This window comes from Physeter macrocephalus, chromosome 7, assembly GCF_002837175.3.
Source record: "Physeter macrocephalus isolate SW-GA chromosome 7, ASM283717v5, whole genome shotgun sequence".
NCBI lineage: Eukaryota > Metazoa > Chordata > Mammalia > Artiodactyla > Physeteridae > Physeter > Physeter macrocephalus.
In genome coordinates, this window is record NC_041220.1 from 55,268,645 (window position 1) to 55,292,140 (window position 23,496).

General features: G+C 37.4%; 1 protein-coding gene across 2 annotated transcripts in view; it reads left to right on the forward strand.

Moving 5' to 3' along the window:
• COX7B2 (cytochrome c oxidase subunit 7B2) overlaps positions 1-23,496 on the forward strand; it is a 164,403-nt gene that overhangs the window by 68,805 nt on the left and 72,102 nt on the right. For both annotated transcript variants that reach the window (XM_007118626.2, XM_055085745.1), the window contains exon 2: positions 11,436-11,491. The gene's annotated coding sequence lies outside the window, so the exon portion shown is untranslated. The remainder of the gene's footprint in view (positions 1-11,435; positions 11,492-23,496) is intronic.

The window sequence follows — 23,496 nt, forward strand, 5'->3', positions numbered from 1 at the left end:
GTCCTCAAGTCCATGCTGTATGTCTGCATCTTTATTCCTGCCCTGCCGCTAGGATCATCAGTACTGTTTTTTTAGATTCCATATATGTGCATTAGCATATGGTATTTGATTTTCTGACTTCACTGTGTATGACAGACTGTAGGTCCATCCACTTCATTACAAATAACTCAATTTCGTTCCTTTTTATGGCTGAGTAATATTCCATTGTATATATGTGCCACATCTTCTTTATCCATTCATCTGTTGAGGGACATTTAGGTTGCTTCCATGTCCTGGCAATTGTAAATAGAGCTGCAATGAACATTGTGGTAATGACTCCTTTTCAATTATGGTTTTCTCAGGGTATAGGCACAGTGGTGGGATTGCTGGGTCATATGGTAGTTCTATTTTTAGTTTTTTAAGGAACCTCCATACTGTTCTCCATAGTGGCTGTATCAATTTACATTCCTACCAACAGTGCAGGAATGTTCCCTTTGCTCCACACTCACTTCAGCATTTATTGTTTCTACATTGTATGATGATGCCAGTTCTGACTGGTGTGAGCTGATACCTCATTGTGGTTTTGATTTGCATTTCTCTAATGATTAGTGATGCTGAGCATCTTTTCATGTGTTTGTTGGCAATCTGTATGTTTTCTTTGGAGAAATGTCTATTTAGGTCTTCCACCCATTTTGGCATTGGATTGTTTGTTTTTTTGATACTGAGCTGCATGAGCTGCTTGTATATCCTGGAGATTAATCCTTTGTCAGTTGCTTCATTTGCAAATATTTTCTCCCATTCTGAGGGTTGTCTTTTTGTCTTGTTTATAGTTTCCTTTACTGTTTAAAAGATTTTAATTTTCATTAGGTCCCATTTGTTTATTTTTGTTTTTATTTCCATTACTCTAGGAGGTAGGTCAAAAAAGATCTTGCTGTGATTTATGTCAAAGAGTGTTTTTCCTATGTTTTCCTTGAGGAGTTTTATAGTGTCTGGTCTTACATTTAAGTCATTAATCCATTTGGAGTTTATTTTTGTGTATGGTGTTCGGGAGTGTTATAATTTCAGTCTTTTACATGTAGCTGTCCAGTTTTCACAGCACAACTTATTGAAGAGGCTGTCTTTTCTCCATTGTATGTCCTTGCCTCCTTTGTCGTAAATTAGGTGCCCATATGTCTGTGGGTTTATCTCTGGGCATTCTATCCTGTACCATTGATCTAAATTTCTGTTTTTGTGCCTGTACCATATTGTCTTGTTGACTGTAACTTTGTAATACAGTCTGACGACAGGGAGTCTTATTCCTCCAGCTCCGTTTTTTTTCCCTCAAGATTGCTTTGGCTATTCGGGGTCTTTCGTGTCTCCATACAAATTTTAAGATTTTTTTGGTGCCAGTTCTGTAAAGAATGCCATTGGTAATTTGATAGGGATTGCATTGAATCTGTAGATTGCTTTGGATAGTATAGTCATTTTCACAGTGTTGATTCTTCCAGTCCAAGAACATGGTATATCTTTCCATCTGTTTATATTGTCTTTGGTTTCTTTCATCAGTGTCTGTAGTTTTCTGCATACAGGTCTTTTGCCTCCTTAGGTAGGTTTATTCCTAAGTATTTTTTTCTTTTTGTTGCAGTGGTGAATGGAAGTGTTTCCTTAATTTCTCTTTCTGATTTTTCGTTGTTAGTGTATAGGAATGCAAGAGATTTCTATGCATTAATTTTGTATCCTGCACCTTTACCAAATTCATTGATTATCTCTAGTAGTTTTCCAGTGGCATCTTTAGGATTTTCTTTGTATAGTATCATGTCATCTGCAAATAGTGGTAGTTTTACTTCTTCTTTTCCGGTTTGTATTCTTTTTATTTCTTTTTCTTCTGTGACTGCCATGGCTAGGACTTCCAAAAGTATGTTGAATAATAGTGGTGAGAGTGGACATCTTTGTGTTGTTCCTGATCTTAGAGAAAATGCTTTCAGTTTTTCACTATTAAGAATGTTGTTTGCTGTGGGTTTGTTGGATATGGCCTTTATTATGTTGAGGTAGGTTCCCTCTATGCCCACTTTCTGGAGAGTTTTTATCATAAATGGGTGTTGAATTTTCTCCAAAGCTTTTTCTGCATCTATTGAGATGATCATATGGTTTTTATCCATCAGTTCGTTAATATGGTATATCACGTTGATTGATTTGCGTATATTGAAGAGTCCTTGTATTCCTGGGATAAACCCCACTTGATCATGGTGTATGTTCCTTTTAATGTGCTGTTGGATTCTGTTTGCTAGAAATTTGTTGAGGAGTTTTGCATCTATGTTCATCAGTGATATTGGCCTGTATTTTCCTTTTTTTGTAGTATCTTTGTCTGGTTTTGGTGTCAGGGTGATGGTGGCCTCATAGAATGAGTTTGGGTGTGCTCTTCCCTCTGCTATATTTTGGAAGAGTTTGAGAAGGATAGCCGTTAGCTCTTCTCTAAATGTTTGCTATAATTCTCCTGTGAAGACATCTGGCCCTGGGCTTTTGTTTGTTGGAGGAATTTTAATCACAGTTTCAATTTCAGTGCTTGTGATTGGTTTGTTCATGTTTTCTATTTTTTCCTCATTCCGTCTTGGAAGTTTGTACTTTTCTAAGAATTTGTCCATTTTTTCCAGGTTATCCACTTTATTGGCATACAGCAGCTTGTAATAGTCTCTCACGATCCTTTGTATTTCTGCAGTGTTAGTTGTTACTTCTCCTTTTTCATTTCTAATTCTGTTGATTTGAGTCTTCTCCCTTTTTTCATGATGAGTCTGGCTAATGGTTTATCTATTTTGTTTATTTTCTTAGAGAACCAGCTTTTAGTTCTTTGCTGTTGATCTTTGCTATTTTTTCTTCATTTCTTTTTCATTTATTTCTGATCTGATCTGTATGATTTCTTTCTTTCTGCTAACTTTGGGGTTTTTTTTTTGTTGTTGTTGTTGTTCTTTCTTTAATTACTTTACTTGTAAGGTTAGGTTTTTTATTTGAGATTTTTTTGAAGTGAGATTGAATTGCTATAAACTTCCCTCTTAGACCTGCTTTTGCTGTATCCCATAGGTTTTAGGGCATGGTGTTTTCATTGTCATTTGTTTCTAGGTTTTTTGATTTCCTCTTTGATTTCTTCAGTGATCTCTTGGTTGTTTAGTAGCGCATTGTTTAGCCTCCATGTGTTTGTATTTTTTACAGTTTTTTTCCTGTAATTGATATTTCATCTCATAGTGTTGTGGTTGGAAAAGATGCTTGATACAATTTCAATTTTCTTAAATTTACCGAGGCTTGATTTGTGACCCAAGATGTGATCTATCCTGAAGAATGTTCCGTGTGCACTTGAGAAGAAAGTGTATTCTGTTGTTTTTGGATGGGATGTCCTATAAATATCAAATAAGTACATCTGGTCTAATGTGCCATGTAAAGCTTGTTTTTCCTTATTTATTTTCTGTTTGGATGATCTCTCCATTGGTGTAAGTGGAGTGTTAAAGTCACCTACTATTATTGTGTTACTGTCGATTTCCCCTTTTATGGCTGTTAGCATTTGCCTTATGTATTGAGGTGATCCTATGTTCGATGCATAAATATTTACAATTGTTATATCTTCTTCCAGGATGGATCCCTTTATCATTGTACAGTGTCCTTCCTTGTGTCTTTTAGTAGTCTTTTTTTGCAAGTCTATTTTGTCTGATATGAGTATTGCTACTCCACCTTTCTTTTGATTTCCTTTTGCATGGTATATATTTTTCCATCCCCTCACTTTCAGTCTGTATGTGTCCCTAGGTCTGAAGTGGGTCTCTTGTAGACAGCCTATATATGGATCTTGTTTTTGTATCCTTTCAGCCTGTCTGTGTCTTTTGGTTGGGGCATTTAATCCATTTACATTGAAGGTTATTATTGATATGTATATTCCTATTACCATTTTCTTAATTGTTTTGAGTTTGTTTTTGTGGGTCTTTTTCTTCTCTTGTGTTTCCCGCCTAGAGAAGTTCCTTTAGCATTTGTTGTAAAGCTGGTTTGGTGGTGCTGAATTCTCTTAGCTTTTGCTTGTCTGTAAGTTTTTTGATTTCTCCATCAAATATGAATGAGATCCTTGCTGGGTAGAGTAATCTCGGTTGTAGGTTTTTCCTGTTAATCACTTTAAATATATCTTGCCACTCCTTTCTAGCCTATAGAGTTTCTCCTGCGAGATCGGCTGTTAACCTTATAGGGATTAACTTGTAAGTTATTTGTTGCTTTTCTCTTGCTGTTTTTAGTTATTTTTTCTTTGGGTTTAATTTTTGTTTGTTTGATTAATATGTGTCTCAGTGTGTTTCTCCTTAGGTTTATCCTCTATGGGACTCTCTGTGCTTCCTGGACTTGGGTGACTCTTTCCTTTCCCATGTTGGGGAGGTTTTCAACTCTAATGTCTTCAAATATTTTCTCAGACCCTTTCTTTTTTTCTTCTTCTTCTGGGATGCCCATAATTCGAATCTTCGTTCACTTAATGTTGTACCAAAGGTCTCTGAGACTGTCCTCCATTCTTTTCATTCTGTTTTCTTTATTCTGCTCTGTGGCAGCTATTTCCACCATTGACGCGCAGGCTCAGCGGCCATGGCTCACCGGCCCAGCTGCTCCGCGGCATGTGGGATCTTCCCAGAGCAGGGCACGAACCCGTGTCCCCTGCATCAGCAGGCGGATTCTCAACCACTGTGCCACCAGGGAAGCCCATAGAGTATTTTTAATTTCAGTTATTGTGTTGTTAATTACTGTTTGTCTTCTCTTTAGTTTTCTAGGTCCTTGTTAAACATTTCTTGTATTTTCTGTATTCTATTTCCAAGATTTTGCATCATCTTTACTATCATTACTCTGAAATCTTTTTCAAGTAGTTAGCCTATTTCCTCTTCATTTATTTGGTTTTTCTGGGGTTTTATTTTGCTCCTTTGCGTGTATGATATTTCCCTGTCTAATCATTTTGTCTGATTTACAGTATTTGAAGTCTCCTTTCCCTAGGCTTCAAGGTCATAGTTTCTCTTGCTTCTGTTCTCTGCCCCCAGTGCTGGGGTTGGTCCAGTGTCTTGTGTAGGCTTCTTGATGGGAGGAAATGGTGCCTGTGTTCTGGTGTGTGGAGCTGAATCTTTTCCCTCTGATGAGCAGGGCCATGTCAGGTGGTGTGTTTTGGGTTGTCTGTGAGCTTAGTATTACTTTAGGTAGTCTGTGTATTGATTGGTGGGTTTGTGTTCCTGTCTTGTTTGTTGTTTGGTGTGAGGCATCCAGTGCTGGGAGGTGCTGTCAGTTGGGTGGATCTTGGATTCAGACAGCGGCCTCCATGAGAGCTCTTGGCGATTAATCTTCCCTGGGGCCAGAATTCTCTAGTGTCCAGCATCCTGGACTCGGTGCTCCAACTCCAGAGCCTCAGGCCCAACTTCTGGTCGAGGGCCCAAGACACCACAAGTCACTTGTCCCGGCAATAAAGGGGATTTGAAAAATAAAAAGAAAAAACTAACAAAACCCCAGATAAATGGTAAAAAGTAAAATCAACAAAGAGAAACAGAAACAAGGAAACACACACAGACAAAAGAAACAAAAACAGAGCCAAATAAGTCAAATAGAAAGAGAACAACCAAACAAACAGAAGAACCCAAGAATGAAATCAAACAATTAAGAAGAAAGCTGACAAAAACCCTAAACCAAAAAACAAAGCCAAAGCAGAGTGCCAACTGAAAAGCGAAGCAAAGAAACCAAGCAAACTGACAAAAATGATATTAAAAAAAAAAAAAAAAGAAAATGAGAAAGGGGAAAGAAGGGAGAACAACAGAAATTCAACATAGAAACAGAAATATACAAAAAAATAGAAAATATATTTATGAAAAAAAAAGATAAAGAAAACCCCAGAGAAATGGTAAAAGCAAAATCAAACAAACAAAAACAGAAACAAGGAAACACACACACAGGTAAAAGAAACGAAAACTGAGCCAAACAAATCAAAAAGCAAGAGAACAACCAGACAAATAGAACTCAAAACTAAAATCAAACAAGATTAAAACTGACAAAAACACATAACCTAAAAACAAAACCAAATCAGTGTGTTAACTAAAGAATAAAGCAAGGAAAGAGAACAAACTGATAAAGGTGATTAAATAATGATAAAATAGAATAAAAAGGGCAAAAACAAGGGACAACAAGAAAGCAAAGTAAAAATAGAAATTAAAAAAAATAATAAAAATTAAAAGTGTTATAAAACATGGAGATCCCAAAAGACTAAAAAAAAGAGAAAAAACTAAACAACGAACAAACAAAGAACTAGAACCAACAACAGAATGAATCAAAACATAATAAAATTAATAGTAATAATTATGTTTCCCTGGGGTCTCCACTGTACGTGTCCTTGCACATGCCGTGAGCCACAGCCTACCTCTGCCTCCCCAAGAGGCTCTCCTCTGCCTCTGGGCTGGTGTCTGGACCTGCTGTGGGCCCTGTGGGCACCACTGACTGTGATCTGGCCCACTTCCTGCGTGTGCTACCCCCAAAGTCCTCAGCTGCCTGAGCTTCACAGTTTTCATTTGTGGGAACACTCATTGTCTACTTAGATATTGCATAGATACAGGGTCTACCCAGCTGATCGTGGGGATTTAATCTGTAGCTTGTACAGCTGATGGAAAGATTTTTGTTCTTCTTCTTTAGTCACCCTGTCTCTGGGGTTAAGGTTTGGTTTTATCCCTACCTCTGCATGTGGTCCACCTACAGGAGTCTGGTCCTGAGGCTGCCTTGGAGCTCTTGGGTCTGCACCTGTGAGAACCTAGTGCAGAGGTGGTATGACTGCTTGGATATTGGGAGCCCCAGTGGCACCAAATGCACAGGGAAGCCAGTGCCCATGGGCGCAAGAGATATGGCCCTAGTGAGGGCCTTTTCTGGTGCCTGGCATAAGGCACGTGAGGACTAAGCTCTGAGGGGGCTTTTCTTTTTATTGCTTGGCAGCTGGCACACAAGAGCCAGCCCTGAGCCGGCTTCTTTTATTGTCATCAGCAGGCACCGGCGTGTGGGGAGAGAGAGGTTACAATATTGGCCCCTCCCGCTGTGTGTGACTCAGCAATAGCGCCCAATGGCAATCCAGTCTTCCTCCATAGGCATTCCCTGCTGCAGATTTCCTCCCTCCCATCCCCTCAGTCTGTCTCCCCACAGCCAACAGCAGTTTTCTCTCTGGGCCTGTTCTCCAATCCCCATGCATCAGCTCCCAGCCCCCTTGCACACCTGTGAACACACATCCCAGTCTGCGGCACGTAGAGCCGTGGTACGGACCATATATATTTCTCACTCTGTCCCGTCTGCCACAGATTGGCCACTTCACCTTCTTCCGACAGCCTCAAATGCTTCCCTTTTGTCCCAATCGATTTCCCTGTCGGAGAGGGGGTTTCCCCAAATTTGGGAATCTCTCCTCTGCTTCATCTCCCCCACCCCGGGGTGCAGGTCCCGTCCCGTTTCCTCTCCTCCTCCTTCTCCCTTCTTTTTTTCCATCCTACCCAGTTATGCAGGGATCTCTATAGTCTTTCCAGTGTCCAAGGTTTTCTGGTAGTTTTCAGCCAGTGTTCTATGAGAATTGTTGCACCTATAAATGTATTCCTGATGCCATCCATGGAGAGAAATGAACTCCATGTCCACCTACTCCTCCACCATCTTGAATCTCCCAAGTTTGCTCTTTAGGGGAGTAGAAAATAGATATTAATATTGAGGTATGTGTTTTCATGCAAGATAACCTATACTGTACAAATATATTGTGCATTTGGGAAAGCATATAAGGCATGTATGCTCATTTAGCAATCTGGTGTTCTTTTTCTTCTCTTCTTGAAAATGCTCACCAACTTGTTCTAATAAATAATAATTATCCCTGGGTATAGGCATAAATAACACAAAGAATAATAGTTGATAGAATCACAACAGAAATTCTGGAAAGAGCTGTATATCTCAATCAATCCAACATATTCATTTTAGCAATTCTATGTCAATTTATCCATCTTTCTTTAGATCATTAAGGAAGATATGTGCTCTGATTTTTGCTTTAATCTAATTATCTTTGCAATAAATTCTTAGAATTCATCACCCAGGAAAAAAATGTTTTCTTTCATAAAATGAAATACTTATTTTTGTTGGAAATAAGATTACACAATCTGTATTTTGCTCTTTGTAATAGCTGTGAGAAAGCACAGGGCCAGATTTAATTTTCAAATATAGTTATATGGACATAGTTTCAAAAACAGTTATTGTCTTCAATTCATTAAACAAATTGTTGAGTGAAAACTATGGGTTAAACATTTTGTAGGCCCTTTTTATTTAGCTTTAGTTTATATATGTTTATCTAATGGTGTATTTCCATTTGCTTGTCTAAATGCATATTTTCATTTTCATGCAAGCCACCTCAATCATTTTGGAAAGTAGCTTTTCAGTCAGGTAATGCTTATTGAGAACATACTGTGTGCTAAAAAGTGTTTCAGTGGAAAGCTAATAGGAGTAAATTCTATGGAAGGGCATACATTCAAGTGACAAAAAAGATTAGGAAAGCCATTAGTAATAAAATAAGTTGAAAACTCCTCCATGCCATGATCTAGTCTTATACTTCCCTTTGTTTCATGATGCTGAGGACATTACTGAGAATAATGAAGCCTACTAACCTGAACCAAGTAAAGTACATCAGCAATTGATTTAACTTTTAGCCTTGATGATGGAGCAAAACTTGGGGAGAAGCTGATGATGCAAGGGTTGCATTGCTAGGTTAGCAGAGTATCTACAGATAAATATACAATAAATATATATATATACACACATACATACATATATATGTATATACACTATATATCAGTTAGGCAGAGTAAATATATATATAAATGTATATGTTTATATATATAATTGACCCTTGAACAACACAGATTTAAATTGCAGAAGTCCACTTATAGGCAGATTTCTTTCAACAGTAAATGCTACAATACTACATGGTCCAAGTTTGGTTGAATCCACAGATGTGGAACTGAGAATATGGAGGAGCCACGGATATAGAAGGCTGACTATAAAGGCATAGGAGAATTTTCAATTGCGCTGAGGGTTGACACCCCTGACCCCTGTTGTTTAAGAGTCACGTGTGTGTGTATAAATATACACACACACAACACATATGTATACTCACATGCATTGATAAAGTATATTGAGGACATAAATGAAAAGGGAGATGTTTGGCACATTTTGGATAGCATTGTTCTTATAGAACAGGAACGTTGAATACTTGTGCATTTTTTATCCAATTTGCCCCTCTATGTAACTAAGTGAGTGCTCAGTATATCTTCATTGAATGAATGAATAGGAAAGAAATTGCTTTCAAAGCATTATAGGGAAATAGAATGCTCACTGTAGATAAACCTAGATAAAAGCTGAATACTAGTCACATTAGGGCACAACATAGTCTTTGATTGTGTGACAGTGCTTTATAAATAGTATAAGTTTGCATATGAATTATAGATATACAAAAAGCAGCAGGACAGCTTCTTTCACTGAGCTCTACCTAGTTTATTCAGGGCCTTTCACATAATACATGCTCATTAGATTTGGTTGTATTGATTTAAAAAAAAACATGCACATTGAAAGCCAATCTAAGCATATCTAAAAACAAAAGTTTAAAAATAAGTTATGTTAGCTACTTGGTAATTAAAATGAACTGACTTTGATCAGTATTAAGTGTTAGCCAGTTTTGAAATACCAACTTTCAAAGCCTTATAAACAGTGAAGTAGCACAACTCTGGCACTAATTGTGTCTTCCAGGGAGCCTAATAAGGCTGCATGTCTTTTACTTAGCAGTGCCAATTACCACTTTCTCCTCGGAAGGAGGCTGAAGTGGAGGTGGCTCGGACTTGGCTTCTCATGTCCCTTTCAGTGGTGATCACCTATGAGCTGGCTAGACTACTAGAGCCCAGCCCCTCAAACACATCTGTAGGGAAACTCATCATTGCTAAAAAACAGCTGTAAATGTTTCAATGAAAGGACTAATATTCTTAGTGAATGACCACCTACAGCAGAAAGAACTGAATGCTTTCTGGCTTCTACCAGTACCCACGTAGAATCACTGGCTCTTACCACTTTCTTCCAGGAAGGGGTAAAATAGAGGACCCCATGGCTGGAATGGAGGTGGCTCCACCTGGCTTCTCGTGTACCTTTAGTGGTGATTACACATGAGCCTCTGGCAGGTCAGGGGACTCAACTTTCTCTTTGCTCTTTATCTATGGTCAGATTTCTCTGAGGAAGCTGGCAATAAGTCTCTTGAAATGCTTTTCTCTTGGTTTTCCTCCTACCTCACCAGCCTCTCTTCCTTGGTCTTTTCCTGGCTCTTTCATAGCTCCCTCACCTCTAAATTTTGTAGTATCTCGGGTCTTGCATTACTTTTCTATTGGTGCATGACAAATTACCTAAAACTCAGTGGTTTTAAACAACAGATATATATTATCTCACAGTTTCTTTGGGTCAGAAGTCTAGTGTAGCTTAACTAGGTCTTCTGCAGACTGCAATCAAGGTGTCAGCTGGCGTTGGGGTATCGTCTGAATGCTTGACTAGAGAAGGATTTATTTCCAAGCTTAAACAGGTTGTTGGCAGAATTTGTTTTCTTAAGGCTATAGGAGTGAGGGCTTCATTTCTTGTTGGCTGGAGGCTGGAGACGTTATAAGATGCAGGCTCTAGAGCGCAGGCTTAGTAGTTGTGGAGCATGGGCTTAGTGGCTCTGTGGCATGTGGGATCTTCCTGGACCAGGGCTTGAACCCATGTCCCCTGCATTGGCAGGCGGGTTCTTAACCAATGCGCCACCAGGGAAGTCCCTCACCCACATTTTGGAAAACTGTGTTAATATCTGTTTCTGGGTAGGTAGGGCTTCCTATCATCCACATATACTTTGGTCTAAAGTAATAAATAAATGTGTCATTTTCTCCAGGTGTATTTTTACTTTATAGAATGAAAAAAATTGTTCCTATCACTAGAATTTGAGACATTAGTGTGATGGTGAATTTGATTTATGGCACAAACAGTAGAGAGGTTCATGCTTGTTTCCCTGAACTCATATGGAAGAGGTAGCTGCCTATTCTCTATACACATAAGGTGAACCTTGATCAGAACTCTCCCTGTTTGAGCTTGGGCACAGGTAGATAGTAACTCATGGAGGCAGCTGACAGATCAAAGGGGGTGACCTCAACTACATTGGTTGAGAAAAATTTACAAACTCCTTCTGTGTCACTATAGGAAGACAGGTAACTATGTCCTCTTCCTTTCAAATACTTTGCAATTCTTTCCTTTGTACTTTAAGTTATTTCTTAAAGTTTATTTAATCAGGTGTCACTCGTATAAAAATATTTATTGTTGGTGGAGTAGTCTATGGTGATTTTCTCTGGGTAATATAGCCCACCCTTACCTTTTGCCTTTTTGTGTTTCCTTGAAACCTCACACTAATTTTCTAATTACATTTTTAGGAATCTGAATCTTGAACTTTCTGAGGAGAGCATCTGAGCTTCAGAGTTCCTATCAGGTAATGACAAAACATGGAAAAGGCCCATGGTGCTGAGATTAGAATTTCACTATGAGTGTCAATTTTAGGTAATTTTGAGGATCCCTTCTTTTTTATGAAAAAGAAAAAAAGTTAAAGTTCTGGTAAGAAATTTTGTAAAAAATAATAAAATTGACAACAAAACCGTTTAAAAAAGTTGTATGTACTCTTAAGCACTCTATTTATTATTCAGAATTAGTCCAGCCACAGAAAGTATAAGAGACATATGCCAGTCTAAATAGACAAATGTTTCCAAAATAAGATATTTCCTATCCGTTGAAAAAGTTTTACTTGATTGACTAACTTGATAGTCTTAACAATGCAATCAGTTGGATGGAAAATAAAATATGTGTATTGCCAGCAAACATTTTGTTCTTTTTTGTTTGTTTGTTTGTTTTTTGTGGTATGCGGGCCTCCCTCTGCCGTGGCCTCTCCCGTTGCGGAGCACAGGCTCCGGACTGGTATGCGGGCCTTCCTCTGTTGTGGCCTCTCCCGTTGCGGAGCACAGGCTCAGCGGCCATGGCTCACGGGCCCAGCCGCTCCGCGGCATGTGGCATCCTCCCAGACCGGGGCGCGAACCCGGTTCCCCTGCATCGGCAGGCGGACGCGCAACCACTGCGCCACCAGGGAAGCCCCAGCAAACATTTTGGAGAGATAAGCACTTGTTGCAAGTACTCTACATGCTTAGAAAAATGATTACTTTGGCCAGCTAAGACCACCACATGTTTTAAAATGTCATCCATCATTTCAGTGTTAAGAGCGCCCCCTGGTGTGATTGTATAATTATGTTTATGAGAAATTTAGGCACTATTTTTTTTAATTTTTAAAAATTTTTATTGAATTCTTTTTTTATTGAAGCATAATTGATTTACAATAGTATATTAGTTTCAGGTGTACAGTATAGTGATTCAATATCTTTGCAAATTATACTCCATTTTAAGTTATTACAAGATAATGGCTGTAATTCCCTGTGCTGTACAGTATATCCTTGTTGCTTATCTATATTAGACACTGTTTTTAAAACCTCATTTTGCTATTAGACCTTCTTTTTATACTCTGCTGACCTGACCAGTATGGTATGTAACTATCTAGAAATATGAATTTAATTTTTTCCTTGCCGTTATCCATGTTTATATCTGGTATCAGTGGTTAGCTTGAAAGTAGAATTTGGTAATAGTAATCCCTAAACTTTTTCAGTTAAAGTTAATGACCAATAATATATCCTTTGGTAACTGTGAAATTATATACTGAGATAAAATTTTATAGGATAATCAAATTCCTTGGTTGTAATAACCTTGTTAAATGGCAAATTTCTGTGAACAGTTTATTTTTGGTAAACTCATGGGCATTTTAATAATTAAACATGAGAATTCAGACATTACATTTTGATTTTGAAATATTCATTGTGTGAAAAAATTAATCCAAGTTTTAAGATTTTCTTACAACCCAGCAGCCCCCCTATAACCACGGAACGTGCAAATGTAAACATAATAATTCATCCCTGAATCACAGTAGACCTCTCATCCATCCCCTAAAATCACCCCCACTCCTGTAAATTCTCATTCAAACTTGGCAGCAGGGTGCCTATTTTATAACTGTCATTTTTCCTTGCATTTAATATTTAGTCCTTTGGGAATAATTAAACCATCCTTGCAAAGTGAAAGTGTGCATAATATTCTAAACTACATTTCTGTAAATTTGATAACTGCAATTATATTTCCCCCTACTGTGCCTTCTCCAAACTTAGATTGTCGTGATCGTTTTAACCATTTCTCATAGGTTCTATGTTCTAAACTTGATCATTTACAGGGCTATCACACTGAGCTGTTTGGAATAGACTGCTTTTACTTTCATTTTCTTCTGTATGGTCCCTCTTTCTATTGAATTCTGAAGCCATAAGCTTAGCACAGTATTTATATTATGTCCATCCCTGTTAAAAGGAAATTTTCTAAAATATAGAATAAAAAAAAATCAGAACAGCGAACTTAACCATAGTAGACCTGTGTTTGAATCTGGTTTGCAAATTTATTAGCATCGTGACCTTGGATAAGTCAGTGAGCCTCTCAGAGCCTTAATCTCTTCTCCTGTAAAAGGGGGAATGCAAATCAGTACTTTGCAGAATGTTGTTAATTCATCCTTTATGTTAATATGTATTTGAGATTTACTATCTGCCAGATTTAAGGCTGGATGCCTCATGAGCATTTAGTTCTCTCAACAATTCTGTGAACTAGGTGCTTTTATTTCTATATTATTGATGAGGCTTAGAGAGGCTAAGAAACCTGGTTAAGTGCAAAGGCCAAGATTCCAATCGAGGTCTTTTTGACTTAAAATGAGCTTATAAACACTATGCTCTTTGTATATGTTTTAATCATACTTACTCATTTCTGCTAATTTATTGATTTTGTTGTCCTTAAGGTCAGATTATCTCCCAATGCACAAACATACAGGAAACCAATCTTTTGAAAAAGAGCTGGAATCTTTTAACATGGATGCACTTCTTGTCCGAAAACCAGAATTATTTTGAGAATTTATTCTTCTATACAATTTTTTTGAAACCAGGCAGTGCACTAAGAGATCCTTTGTTATTATTTTCGTTGAGCTGATAGCAGTGACAAGGACTATTGGGTTGGTGAACCTTAAGGCACCTTCATGCAGAATATAAAGGCAGGATAACAGAATGCTATTTTTAGGAACTGTTGCATGCTTCCACCTCACCATTTCTGCTGGTTTTCTCTGGAGCTGGGACCACAATCTATTCCTTTTTGCCTTGCTGTTTTTATTTAAGTATCTAATTACTTGGATTGGCTTTGTGAAGACTGCATCATTTTCCTTATGGTTTAAGAATTTTTCCTTATATTTTAGATACCAGATTTTATTCATTAATTGCTACAGAGGCTAATATAATAAGTTTCTGGTTTCGCTAATAAGTAGTTTTGAAGGCTACTGAGTAACTCACCATGGAAACATGGTGTGAAAAGGCTTGTTCTTTGCTTAATAAAATCTGGTGTTTCATAGTATTCCTTTGGTCCTTGAGATTTGCTCTAGGAAGTAGGCTGTTCAACCATGATTCAAGAGCACATTGTTGGGTTTCTCAATGGCTGAGTGACTGTTTTCTTGTTGAAGTTGGCTCATGTTGTGCTTGGGTCAGATGTATAGGCATTAATATGAACAGCTGTGTATATTATTATGTCTTACTGAAGTTGCACATTATGCCAAACACACACTGCCACTAGGAAAATCAACTCAATCATCATTATTGAATCCATGAATGAGTGAAGAAATAGTTGTTTTAGTTTTCTACCCTCATTTCTGCCCCACCTCTACACTTATTCCCCTGCCTGCCTACCACACACATGTGCACACACAGCATTTGGTGAGTTTGTTCTTGGACTAGCTTAATGTTTGTGGAATCCAGTCTTTTTTTCCCAAATCCTCTGATATTGTTTTGGGCTAAGCCCTCATATTTTTCATTTGAACAATTGGAATACTCCTTTAACTGAATTCTCTCTCTCCAGTGTTACATGTCTCCAGTAAACTGTCCCTAGTAACACCAGAATAATTTTCCTAAAACATAGAACTCATAACAGCTTAAAATTATTCATTGTCTCATTGTTCAGAAAGAGCCTTTGGTTCTTGCTTACGCTCTTCTAATTTGTCTCCCTACCATTGTCTTTACCCACTGAATTCTGTGCTTTGCACCACTGAAAAATTACAAATCTCATAATGCTTTTCACTTTCTTTGCCTTCCTGTGCCTCTATGCCTAATGCATACGCCTTTATGCCAGTAACACCCTTCTACACTTCATTTGGCGGGCTCCACTTTCTCCTTCTAAGACAATCCTTCCCTGACAAATTCTCACCCCACAAGCACATACTCAGTCTAAGTGCTTCTTCAGGGGAATTGCAAGATCCTATGCTCACTTCTGTTGTTACAAAGTTTAGATTAAGGTGGGCAGCTTGAAGGCAAGTATTATGGTATATTAGTCAATGTACCACAGAGCCAGATATTTAGAAAATGCTCAGGACAACTTTATTTATGAAGCCCATGAAGAGGCTTAATGAAGAATAGAAAGATACTGTGTTAGGATTCCCACGAAGATCCCATGCCTCCATCAGGCTTTCAAGCTTATAGATCAAAATGTCTGACTTCTGTCAGCCATTACTGGGCAAGATGGTGAAGCAGCCATCAGTTGACTTTATATGCTCTCTTTCATTTACATTAAATCTTTTACATTTTCACTTAAATTGACTTTTTCCCAGCACTCATATACGCCTCAGTACCCCTCTGTGACAGTGATTTTTTGTGACTTAATATTCATTCTCTTCTTTTTACTTGTGGTGTCAAGAGAAAAAAAAACCCACAAGCCCCCCATTATTTCCTTCTCCTTTTTGCTATGGGAGACAATGTGCCATAATTCTGTCCAGTGAAATATAAACAGAAATCTGATGGAATTTCTGTGTTCTTGCCGTTGATGGTATCTTGTCTTCCTTCTGGCCCTTTCTTCCTTCCTTGTTCCTGGAAGGTACACATAATGACTGGAGCTGGAGCAGCTACCTTGCTACCTTGAAAGGTTAGGAATATTACTGAGATTTTAGCCATGACATACTTGAACTTTCAAATCAATAACAGTAATTTCATTCCCTTGGAACTCTCATTATATGATAAAAATTTACCGTTTTGTGTTTAAGCCATTGTTATTTGAGTTTTCTGTTGCATCAGCTGACTCATTTCCCAAACTGATACTTCTTACATTTAAAATGAATGCATTAGAAGTTAGTGGTATAAGTTTTTCACCTCTCCACCTATGTTTTATATCTGTTAACTCAGCAATCATGTATTTAGACCTACTGTCACCATGTATGTACTACCCTAGACACTAAGATATAATGACTGGAACACCATGCCTATGCAAATGGCTTACAGTCTCATGGGTGCATAGAAACAATATTAATTATGATATCGTATATTAACTATGGTTAATTATGACAGTATGAGATAGAATATATAATATGGCAAATGCCACAGCAGTATATGTAGAAAAGCCCTGAAGGTAAACAGAAGAGAGTATTTACAATTTGATCAAGCTCTCCTAAAAATAAAATCAAAATTTTTTTTTTTTTTTTTTTCGGTACGCGGGCCTCTCACTGTTGTGGCCTCTCCCGTTGCGGAGCACAGGCTCCGGACGTGCAGGCCCAGCGGCCATGGCCCATGGGCCCATCCTCTCTGCGGCATGTGGGATCTTCCCGGACTGGGGCACGAACCCGTGTCCCCTGCATTGGCAGGTGGACTCTCAACCACTGCACCACCAGGGAAGTCCAAAGATCAAAATTTTTAAAATCAGAGAAATGAATTTCTCATCTGGGATTTCAGGCACCCTGAACAGGACTTAATCCTTGTGCCTTTTTAGTGACAGTGTAGGTGGTTACTTACCTTTATGTGTCAGCCTTCTGCCTCTTACTAATAATTAAAGTGAGCACGGTCTAGGAGACCAGAGATAAAATCCACACTTTGAATTGCTGACAGGCTGTCTTTGGAAAGCCAAACTGGTGAAAAGCAATTTGTGGAGAAGGAGGGGAAAGAAATGACACAGGGAGTTGCCAAGGATTCTACTGACACACAGAGTAGTAAGCCAAGAGCTGTGACAAGGATGGCAGTAAACAAGGAACCGAAGCTCAGTTGTTGAAAGGCAAGAGTTAGTTAATGGAGAGAGACATCAAAGCATCAGGCAGCCAACAGCCCGGAACAAACTCACAATGAGGGAGAGCTAGGGAACAAGCCTCCTCAAGAGAGCACAAAAATAGGCTCCAGGACTCCAGGACTCTAGCTGAAGTCTGTGAGGAAGGCCAGAAGCAGATCACAATAAGGACACTATAAAATCACAGCAACTCAAAGGAGTTAAAATGAGAAAATGGTCTCAAAATAAAGCATAACAATTTTAATCAGTCAATGTTTTGAAAAGACACTAAACTCTCAAAGAACCTGATTCAAAAAGAGAGTCCAGGGACATTGGCATTGATTTCAGTGCTTGATCTTGAGGTGATTTTTTTTGGTACAGATTTTGAAATGAAAAAAAGCTCAGGAAAGGCAAAATCAATGTGTAATAAAATTTCTGGGATTGGGCCAAATGCCATTCAGAATTCTCAGGTCTTGGGATAAGCTACAGAACTGAGCACATTACCATTTATTCTAACTGTGACACAGGGTTTTCCCAGAAGATGAATGAGAGGAAAGCTGCCAGTGATCCAGGTTTGAATAATAAGGACTGACCATCTCCAGTCTACCACACACTTGAGAGAAGCTATGAATACCGATAAGGGATCAAGACATGTTGTGTGATCGCAGAATACTCCATACTTTTACTCTACTCAGGATTAATGGACCAAGTTATGCTTGGTCCATTACTGCATGACCACCAGGGTCTGATAGAAAATTATAAATACTCTTCTAGGGCATAAGTCCAATCTTCCTGAAAAAAACGGGGAACAACTAACATAGATAACAGGTATTTTGGCTTCTGTGATCATATTCCATCTGCACTTTTCATCTAATGAGGGATGCTAATTACCTGTTCTAATGAAATTTGGTCCAGAGTGGTTTTCTGAGATATATATATGTCATATATATGAGATATGTTTGTATTTTATGTATTTTTATATCTGAACTATATTGAATCACTTATAATATTACAAATTATCTAAATTATTTCTAATGTAAGACATATAGGTAGTTCATTCATGATGATTTTTTTTTTACTTTTAAAGTGCTGCCTCTGAGGAAGCATGATTATTTTGCATGATGTCAAATGTCATAGAATAGGGATTTGACCTAAATAACTTTTAACTTTCCTTCATAATTTGATACTGATCTAGAATGTGTGAATTCACCTAAATTTTCCTAGAAACTATTTTGCTTGCTTTGCCTCATCTGTGAAACAGTAATGTGCTTTCAAAGAGTATACTGTTTTCTTAATTTACGTTCTACGCATCCAGAATTCAGTAAATACCCATGTTCACTTTATCCATGTCTTCTTTGTTTACAGTATATCAGTTATTTCAACCTCAGTCTTTCAGAATGAGGAGTTCTGACCTTTGGTATCTTTTTCACTTATAAATCTGTTCTGTGGTTTATTATTATTATTGTCCTTCTCCAAACCTTACCTTGCTCTTTGGTATTTCTGAAATGTGGCAGCAAACAGCATGAGGCTGCATAGGAACACATAAAACAGAATGTTATAAAAAACTCTTTGTGGATATTTAATCATCATTACTTTTCTGAGAGCACTGTCTCATCCTGTTGATGAAACCTATTCCCAAAATTATATATTCCTGATTTTTATAAACAAGTGTGTGATTATAGTGAGCCATTAATATTTGATGAATATGACTTGAAGATTGCATTAGATTTCCAAAAGAGATCAAGGACATATAATAATCAGGAATTACTTACGAATTTGCAAAGAAGTTTGATTTAAAGAGGTGTTTTTTTAGCTTTCCAATATCCTCTTTAGATTATTTATATAGGAAGAGATTTTTTTATGCCACGAGTTTTCATCTATAGAAAACCCAAGTTAATGTTTTCATTAATTTGTGCCTATATTTGTATCTTTGGGTTGGATCTCATTTTTATGTTGTGCAGGCTCCCACAGGTGAGTCTGATGCACACCAATATATGAGAACATTCTAAAATATTCAATAAAATTGTGAAGAGAGACAGTTATTATAATGAGAAGATACTTAGAAATATGTTTAAGGTTCTGTGTTGACTTCAAATTAAAAATAATTGCAAAGTATATGTTATGGATTGAATATTTGTGTTCCCCCAAAATTCATTTGTTGAAACCTTAACTTCTAGTGTGATGGTATTAAAGATGGGGCCTTTGGGAGCTTATTAAGTTTAGATGAAGTCATGAGAGTGGAGCCCCCATAGTGGGATTAGTATTAGAGGTATAAGGATTATCAGTATAATTATTATAAGAAGAGGAAGAGACTAGAGCTCTATGTGAGGACACAGCGAGCTAGGACACACTGCAAGCCAGGAAGAAAGCTCTCACCAGGAACCAAATTTGCCAGCACTTTGATCTTGGACTTTACAGCCTCCAGAACTGTGAGAAATTCTGTTGTTTAAGCAACTAAGTCTGTGGTTTTTTGTTACAGTGGCCTGAACAGATTAATACAGTATGCATTGGAAGCCAGGAACAGTTTGAAAAATTTCAAATATTTTTCTTTCTTTTTTTAAAAAATATATATTTATTTATATATTTTTTGGTTGTACTGGGTCTTAGTTGTGGCCGGCAGTCTCCTTAGTTGTGGCTCGCCAGCTCCTTAGTTGTGGCAGGTGGGCTCCTTTGTTGCAGCAGGTGGGCTCCTTAGTTGTGGCATGTGAACTCTTAGTTGTGGCATGCGAACTCTTAGTTGTGGCATGCATGTGGGATATAGTTCTCTGACCAGGGATCGAACCTGGGCCCCCTGCATTGGGAGTGCGGAGTCTTACCCACTGCACCACCAGGGAAGTCTCTCAAATCTTTCTCTAATTAAAGTTGGCTACTAAACTCACAGCTGCCTTCAAGTAGCAATAAAGAATGGCAGCCAAATGACCAATAGTGGGCATTACTGAAAAGATGATCTATCAGGAAATAGAATGTTTGGAAAATGTAGTGCAGATATTTTCTATAACTAAATTGAAATATGGAAAAACTTGGTTAAACAGAATGCCTAGAGAACAGTGTTCTAATTTAATTGGATCTTTGATAAAATTTGAGCTGAATGTCCTTTGTGACTCAGTTGTTATTGACAACTTTCTTTATCATCAGTAAAATGCTATCCTATCTTCTCTCCCTTAATGTAATCAGAACTGAATCTTTTTTTTTTGCATTTGGAAACTTTACCCTGAAGCATATTTCTCATTCTATAGTACGATGGAGGGATAAAGATGAAGAATGCATAGGCTTCGTTTGTAATGGGACTCTCTAATATTAGTTTTGTGTGATTTGCCACCTTATGTTACTAATGGAATATAGAGAATTCTAGATAAAGTTTCAAGTTAATGGTTTTTTTGAAAAAAAACTTTCAAATCTTAACTCTTAAAAGTATTTTTCAGTAGTTGAATTTATAATGAGGAGATTGACACTTTCATCATAATAGTCATTAATCTAAAGAATTTTGTAAGAGAGGACTTAGGAGATTGATATAATCTAAAATAAACTATTTAAAGCACACTATTTAAAGCACAACTGATTCTGCACACTACTTTTTGAAATTAATATAGGTCTAAACAGAGCTCTATAGTTTATGTCATACCACTATGCAGTACTAAGTACTTATTCTGTGCTGGGCATTGAGTTAAATGTGTACATACACATGCATACACATATAAAATCTCATTGCTATATAATATATATAGTCTAATTTCTGTAACAACCTAGGAAAATTAATATATTTGTGAAAGTAACATGAGTTTGTGTGTTTGTGGGTATGTGGGTGTGAGTGTTCAGAGCAACAGCAAACAAAATTGTTCTATTTTATTATCAAGTAGAACATATTTATTATTGTTGTTAGTTAAACTTGTTCTAAAACTTGAGGAAATAAAATTAAGACTTAATTGAACTCTCAGAAATAAGTGCTAAAATAAAAATATGGAAGATATAAAAGAAGAAGCACTAAAATTATTAAAATAGTGTCCTCACGGGAGTAAGAATCAGGAACAGGGCAGGAGCAGCAGGAGGCTTGTGTTTTATCTCATAAACCTGTTAAAAACCACTTGATTTTTTAAAGAATATGCTCTTATAAATATGAGTTTTAAAATGTAAAAAAATAATAAAATCATTTTATGAGTTAAAAAAAAGAAATGAAGTGCTTAAAATACAAACTGTCAGAACCATTCTAGGGTGCTTTAGAATCAGGTAGAAAAGAAGCGAGTTCATCAATTAGGTAAGTATAAATTAATTAACTTTAAAATAGCAGTCAGTAGTTATAAGCCAACTTCTATACACTCATTTTAAAACATTTTTTAAAATTGTGACATATATATATATATAACATAAAATTTTCCATTTTTAAGTGTACAATTTTGTGGCTTTAATTACATTCACAATATTGTACAACCATCACCACTGTCTGTTTACAAAATTTTTTCATTGCTCCAAAGAGAAACTCAGTACCCATTAAGCAATAACTCCTCATTCTGCCCAGACCCTGGTAATCTCTAATCTACATTGCATTGTTACAAATTTGCCTATTCTAGGTATTTCATGTATATGTCTTATGGCCTAAGACATAAACGGACTTATACTACCTAATGCACTTAAAGGCTGGGTTAGTAGTTGAGTTTTCTTTAAGAAGCTATATCCTATTCAGTGAGTTGCTTTTTTTTTTTTTCCTAGTAAAAGCCATTTCTTTCACTTCTTCTAAATCAATAAGAGGACTAGGCATGCTTACTGTCTCAAATGTAGCTAACGGACCATTCTTCCATTGCCTTTCTCCAGTGGTCTGCCCTCTGAGTGTAAGTGAGAATTTACGTGTGCGTGTATGTATGAGAGTGTGTGTGTGTGTGTGTGTGTGTGTGTGTGTGTGTGTGTGTGTGAGAGAGAGAGAGAGAGAGAGAGAGAGAGATGTATTGGTGTATCTCAAAACAGTTATTTCATTCGTTCTGATTCTGAAAACAATCCATTTTCATTACAGGAAACTAGAAGAACATTTGGTTGCTAACTTTGATATTATAAACAAACAGTGTAGCAATAAACAGCATGGTGCATCATTTCTGATGAATTCTACTTTAATTTAACAATATGCCTTCCATTACCCAGAGAAACAGTGGAAGCCCTTTGTTAAAGACGGTAGAAACTTTTAAGCCAAAGTTGCTGAATATCTGTGAAACAGACTCCCTACCCTCTCCCACACCCTTACTAGACTACAGGAACAAGAAATAAATATTTATTGTGTTAAGCCATTAAATGTCAAGGTTTTTCTGTTATAGCAGCTTCTATTACCTTAACTAATACAATCACCCTTTGAACATTTCCTGTTAAAGTTGCCTTAGGCACTTGAAACTTATTAAGTCCAGAGTACATTTTCATATCTTCTGCTAAACCCAATGCCCAGAAAGGAAAAAGTCCCGTATTTCCTCACAACTCTACTACTGCTCTGGCTATTAGATGTCTGTGTATGTTTCTTTCCCCACAGTAACCAGTTCTCCAACATGTCAGATGTTGATGCAATTCAATTAAATTCTGACACTAACCAAAGTTAGTAAAAATTCCACAGATTAAGGGCTCAGTTCCACAAGACTGCCCCTCACTTCAGAAGTCAAGTGCAAGTCATAGGTCCCCAGGCTACCCGCAACTTGACTACAAATTAGAGGTTCCCATGATACCCTCCTCATGTTCGATAATTTACTGGAGTGGCTGATAGAATCCAAGAAAACAGTTTAGTTACTCTTCCCAATTTATTATAAAGGATATTTTAAAGAATACAAATGAACAGCCAGATGAAGAGATACATAAGTTGAGCCTAGAAGAGTCCCAAGTGCAAGAGCTTCTGTCTCTGTGGAGTTGGGTGTGCCATTCTCCTGGCATGTGTCTGTATTCACCAACCTAGAAGCTCTCTGAACCCTGTACTTTTGAGATTTATATGGAGGCTTTATCATGTGGGCATAATCAATTATTAACTCAATTTCCAACCCCTCTGCCTTCTCTAGCGAATGGGGGTGGGGTGGGGTTGAAAGTTCCTAGCTTCTAATCATGACTTGCTTTCTCATGACCAGCCCCCATCCAGGTGCCTGTCAGGAGTCCCCTCATTAGAACAAAAGGTGTTTCCATCACTCAGGAAATTATAAGTGTTTTGGGAGCTCTGTGTTAGAAACTGGGGTAAAAGACTAAATAGTAGCAGGAACCAGGGGCAAATATATATATACAAATATTTATATTTACCATTATTTCACACCTGGTCTTCCACCTTTTTTTCTTCCTAGTAATGAATTAAGTGTACTACCA